This window comes from Bos grunniens, chromosome 24, assembly GCF_055505025.1.
Source record: "Bos grunniens cultivar Pamir isolate PY7600 chromosome 24, Bosgru_T2T1.0, whole genome shotgun sequence".
NCBI classification, from domain to species: domain Eukaryota; kingdom Metazoa; phylum Chordata; class Mammalia; order Artiodactyla; family Bovidae; genus Bos; species Bos grunniens.
In genome coordinates, this window is record NC_141188.1 from 9,671,271 (window position 1) to 9,677,619 (window position 6,349).

General features: G+C 38.4%; 1 long non-coding RNA gene across 1 annotated transcript; it reads left to right on the forward strand.

The window, feature by feature from the left end:
- The first annotated feature begins 1,731 nt into the window (after positions 1 to 1,731).
- LOC147345880 (uncharacterized) lies at positions 1,732 to 4,916 on the forward strand. Its single transcript, XR_015153406.1, has 3 exons — positions 1,732 to 1,835; positions 3,562 to 3,678; positions 4,674 to 4,916. It is a non-coding gene; the product is annotated as an uncharacterized LOC147345880 (long non-coding RNA).
- The last annotated feature ends 1,433 nt before the right edge of the window (positions 4,917 to 6,349 follow it).

Consider the following 6,349-nt stretch of genomic DNA (forward strand, 5'->3'; position numbering starts at 1 on the left):
TTTACTTCCTCGGAATTTGTCTTTTCACATTATCCTATGAAATCTCTTTTTCAGCCACAAGTACATTTAGTATCTCCTCACTGATGATGCTGAAGAATGCCCATACTCTGCCCTGCCTCCTGAGACCTGGCTTTTACATCTCTGTTTGCACACCTGCATGTAGGTGAGGAGTCTCGTGTCCAACTGAATGTGCCCACAAGAACATACTTCAGTGTTCTTGTGATCCAACTTAGAAACCCAAAAGATGCCTTGACTTTCCATTTCCCCTTCCTGCTCATCCCCTCAGCTCCATTTTCTGAATCACTGAATCCTGAGTACCTCCTCATCCATCTTTGACTCTCAGACCTTGCTGTAATTGCCCAAATGATACGATTCCTTATCAGCTTTTGCAACAGACTCTATTCATTATTTGTATTCACACTTGACACATCACCCACACATTCTTCTCTCAATAGTCTGAGTGATGGTTACTATGTGAACAATCTATTATCCACTCTCCTGTTTAAAATCTGTACATCAATTTAGTTTTAAATTATTTTGAAATACAGCTAATATATAAAATGTGTAAAACATGAAATAAAGGTAAAGAGCAACAGTAAAATAAATAGCTGTGTACCTACAACACCAGGGCTTCCCTGATGGATCAATGGTAAAGAATCCACCTGCCAAGGGGACATGGGTTCTATCCCTGGTCCAGGAAGATCCTCTGGAGGAGATGGCAAGCCACTCCAGTATTCTTTCCTGGGAAATCCATGGACAGAGGAGCCTGATGGGTTATAGTTCATGGAGTCAAAAGAGTCGGTCACAACTTAGCAACTGAACAACACGTACAACCAAGAAAAATCTTAGGACATTAAATGCAGCTTCCAGTGTCCACTCCCTGACCACTCCTTTTCTTCTCCTCGAAATCAACCACTGTCTTGAAATCTATCCTGCCCTACATCCTCTATTTCCTTCTTTATCCAATTATGCCTCCCTAATTAAAACTCTATCAAGTGGTGTGTACTTTAGACACCGTATAACTGGAAATCACACTTTGTTTATCATCTAAGACAGACTTCCTTCACTCTATAATATTCTTCTGAGAATCAAGGCTTCTGGGAATGAGGTTTTATTTCTTTTTTTCTATGATATCCATTCTAGACTGATGTACATTCTGTTTTCAATATTTTGCTATTATGACCATTTTTACTATTAACTCTCTTGTAACTATCCTGGTTCACATGTGTGAGAGATTCTCTAGCTATGTGTGAGAGATTCTCCATAGTGTAGGTCCTTCATTAGAGGGAACTGGGCAGAGCTTCCCAAACAACACTGCCCTTTAGAATCACCTGCTGCTACTGCTGCTGCTAAGTTGCTTCAGTCGTGTCCGACTCTGTGCGACCCCATAGACGGCAGCCCACCAGGCTCCCCGATCCCTGGGATTCTCCAGGCAAGAACACTGGAGTGGGTTGCCATTTCCTTCTCCAATGCATGAAAGTAAAAAGTGAAAGGGAAGTGACTCAATCGAGTCCGACTCTTTGTGACCCCATGGACTGCAGCCTACCAGGCTCCTCCATCCATGGGATTTTCCAGGCAAGAGTACTGGAGTGGGGTGCCATTGCCTTCTCCATTAGAATCACCTAGGAGCGTCCAAAGCTCCCAACGCCCAGGTATCATCAATTAAGTCAGACTGGCTGGAGGTGGAGCCACAAATCACAAGTTTATAAGGACCCCAGATGATTCCTGTGTGCACCCATTTGAGAGCTGTGGGGATAAGGGTCAGCTTTGCAGAGTGTTGCCAAAAATGCTTTTCAAATCGGTCATATTCATCTCTCCAACTCCGGCAGCAGTGGGTAAGTGTTTAAGTTTTTCCATATCTTCAACAGAATTTTGTATGAATTGATTTTTTAGATTTTTGTCAAGCTAGCAGATGAGCAATAGCATTTACAGGGGTTTTAGTTTGTATCGCCCTCGGTTTCTTGTGAAGCTGAACGTGTTTTAACTTCTAGGTGGGCCGTTTCTGTTTTCTCATCCTTAAAAATGATTTTTAGGCATCTGCTTGGCATTACAGAGGCTTATTTCTCTAAATGATTTGATAGAAAATATTTGTATTTTATGGAAAATCTTTTGATATTTATACATTTTTATCTGGCTATCAGAGTTCTACCCAATTCCTAGGTTTTTAAATTCCTTCCCTCCCCAAATTATGAACTTGATCAATTTTTTTGGAGACAGGAGAATTTGTTATGTGGATTATTATGCTTTTTCGCCTCAAATCTCAGTGGAGTCTAACATTTTTAAATTGAACTATCCATGTGTTCCTTGAATAAGCCTTCTGTGTCTATCATATTATTTCAGTGTACAGATAAATTCTGTTTGCTAATATGTGGTAAATTTGAATCAATTATTTTGAAGTGACATCTGTCAATAATTGTATGTGCATTTACACGTGGTATGTATTTTTTCAGGTTTATTTTAATGCATATTATTATTTTTTTACTCCAGAAAGCTTTTCTTCTATATTTTTAAGAAAATAACTTATTTTCCAATGTGGAATAGTTTTATTTATAAGACACTGAAGTTAAACAGTTAAGTCTACATGATAAGAAGCATCCTAACTCACTAGATAGAAAGTTTAGCTTTATTTTCTAGCCAGGCTACCTTCTGCAATTCACATACCAGCTGTGTGTGGGTGGGTGCTTTCTGATAACAAAGCAAGAAAAATTAGTTAAAAGCATTCTCCGTGAGCTTTTCTTTTTTGTCTGTTTGTTCGTAAAGGCTCAAGTAAAGGTAAACCTGACACATCTAACCAAGTGACGGTGTAGAAGGGGCAGGGCAAGGGTTAAGACCGCGGGTGGTGGAGCCACAGTGCCTGAATTTAAATCCTATTTCTGCCACGTACTAGCGTTGTGATCTGGGGGAGCTTTTGTTCCTGCATGCCTCCGGTTTCTCGGCTGTAAAATATGCCAGGTGGTAGTAGCCAGAATATAGGTTGGCAACATGGATTCAATGAGTTCACATTTGCAAAGTACTTAAAATAGTTCTCTGTTGCACTGGTGGCTCAGCAGTAAAGAATCTGCCTACCAGTGCCAGAGACGAGGGTTCAGTCCCTGGGTTGGGAAGATCCCCTGGAGAAGGGAATGGCACCCCACTCCAGTATCCTTGCCTGGGAAATCCCATTGACAGAGGAGCCTGGCAAGCTACAGTCCATGGGGTGGCAAAGAGTCGGACACCATTTAGTGAATAAACAACAACAACAACAGCAAGTAAAGTAGTTCCTGGCACAGAATTGTACTGCATACAGGTTGCTAGTAACTAATGAAGAGAACGTGGGAATTCCATTTCATCTCCCTTGTCTCCTACCTGAGGCTGCCTGCACCACCTTCTAGAATCCTAACTGGGAGATGAGTTCATATACTTGGCTTTTAATCTACATGTTAAGTTCTATAGGAATATACGTAATACAGAATTTTTTTTTTTCCCTGTACTGAGATGAGTAGCTATCTGGCTTGTTTCTTGGCTTTTGAAGTATTTTAGAGGTAAAATAATTTCCTCTCCTTTCTGCCATTACTTGTTCAGGACATCATTAGTTCCCGATGGTTATTCTCCTTGGCTGTTTCTCACTTTTTCTGCCTCAAAGACAAGACGTGCGTCCAGCTCTTCTTTGACTTCTGAGCGTTCACGTCTTTGGCGCTGGTGAGCAAGGGCTTGTTTGGAAAGACACAGTCTTTGCACCAATACTAGTCTCTTCTCTTACTCCATTTTTTCTCAATGAGGGGAGGGCATCCTGAGGTGTGTTAAGATTCTTCCTCTCAGTATGGCTTTCTGATGAGGGATTAGAGAAGCTGCTTGTCAATTCTGTCAGTTCGATTTCAGGATTAAAAACTGTATAAAACAAGTCTACCAGAAAAAATCCCCAAGAGGTGCCCAAACATATGTAGCAAAACTAATGGTGTGTAAAATACTAAGTTTTACATCAGTTTCTCTTTAAAAATAGCTAGGTCTGATGAAATGTGCAGATGAAATTTTTACCTAATATGTATGGAAAAAGAGATCTTTATTTCCTAGTGACTAATTGCTATGTTTAGCATTGCATATATACACGTGTTGTCCATCACAATAACAATACCATTTTTATCTGATGTCCTACTTCTAAATAGAGAAATGTCACAATGATAAGTTCCTGGCAACCAGTGTATACCCCTGTAACTTACATATTTACAGACTCATCCTAAAGCTCATCCTAAAATGTATTTCATTTTAGGAATAGAAATAACACCGCTTGAAAATACCTTGCCTGCATTCGGCATTTTCAGAGGAAGGTATAATTATCTTCCATTGTTTCTTTTCTGACTTAAAAACAGTTTTAGCTCATCTATGCAGACTCAGAAATTTCCGCTTAATGGTAAAGGTCAGTGAAACAACTGAAATAGAGATACTTAGAAAAAAGACAAAAACTCCTTTTACACAGGAACGTAATCAAAACTTTTTATGATAGGCCAATTGTTGCAGAAAAAGAAACCTATTTTGAAAATGAAAAAAGAGAGTCTTCATCAACTCCGTTCTTACAGGGTACATTATCTTATCAAGTATTTCACCAAGTGTTTCACTAAAGCTCATCTTCATCTGTGTCTAGATTTCAGTATTATTTCCACAGTTCTTGAACACTGGTGCTCTTTCTTTTTTTTCAGCCCTAAAAATGGAGTTGTCAGAACAGCAAAGAAACATAGCATCTGACAGAACTGTAGGAGCCAACGTTACTTCATTAACTGAAAAGCTTCTTAAGTTATAAAATTGGGAATCTAAATCCGTTTGAATGAAATTCTCCTCAGGCCAGATAAGAAATATAACTGAGGGCTTACCCTGTTCTTTGATCTATCATTGATCTCTAGATGTCCATATGAAATAAATGATTTTGTTTAAGACTCTAAAAATCACTATTCTTTCAGTTCATGAACTACAGAATTTCTTGTCTTTACAGGTACACTTGTGTTTTAACATAAGCTTTTGTTTTAACTGCTCCCAGAACTACTCACAGTTATGTTAAGAAAGCTTCTTCTAGCATTTTTATTGTAGAAATCAGCTATGTTCTTGATTGGCTGAATTAAGATTCAGTGTAGTCATATATATTTCAGCTGTCTCACCAGGCAGGTAAAGGTTCAAGAGAAAATAGTCATGGCCACAATAGAAGAGTATGAACAGGGAAAAAGTCCTGTCTTCTTCTTAATTTAACATCACTGACCTTGAAGATAATTTTCTTGTATGCCTATCTATACCACTTTGTATCTTCATTTAAAAGTTGTCAGTTAAGAGACCCATAAAAGCGAATATATATAGCTGTGTTCCTATTTATGTAAAGTTCAAAACAGATAAAATGAATGGTTAAGGATACATAGTGATAAAAGCAAGGAAGGGATTTCTAGAAAGGTTCAATTCAGTTCAGTCACTCAGTCGTGTCTGACTCTTTGCGACCCCAAGAATTGCAGCACGCCAGGCCTCCCTGTCCATCACCAACTCCCAGAGTTCACTCAGACTCACGTTCATCGAGTCAGTGATGCCATCCAGCCATCTCATCCTCTGTCATCCCCTTCTCCTCTAGCCCCCAATCCCTCCCAGCATCAGAGTCTTTTCCAATGAGTCAACTCTTCGCATGAGGTGGCCAAAGTACTGGAGTTTCAGCTTCAGCATCATTCCCTCCAAAGAAATCCCAGGGCTGATCTCCTTCAGAATGGACTGGTTGGACCTCCTTGCAGTCCGGGAAGTAACTAATTTAATGGATGTATTCAATAGCAGGAGCTGTGATGTTGGAATGAAAACTATATCTACTTCTTGACTTGGGTGGTGTGATAATGGTGTTCTCTGTGTACTAATTTCTCAAGATGCACATTTTTATTTTATGATTTCCTCTATTTATATTTTCTTCCAATTAAAATTTTAATGGTAACAAAAGATTACCTTACAGAACAATTCTAATACAGTCAGAGCAAAAGTAAGGTAAATTTGATTAAAATGTTAAGTATTTTATTGATTAAAAACAAGTATAAAATAGAATAAAATTTCCAGCTCTATTTAATTTTAAAGAGCAGAAAAAGTAATCTAATGCCCTTATTTCTCCAGTTCTGGCTTGGCCTTAAAATGGAGTTGACAATTTAACATTATAAATAGAATTGACAAAAAAAAGTTGTAATTGTTAACTTCACCTATATGTGTATATATGAGATTATATGCTGAGACTGGAATTATAGGCAACAATATAAATTATTTTACCAGATAAGCATCTCTTATTATAGTTTAAACCCTGAGTTGAAATAAAGAAGCTTAAATTTAGACAAATATGGCTCAATATTTGTTAAAGTTTGTTGATATT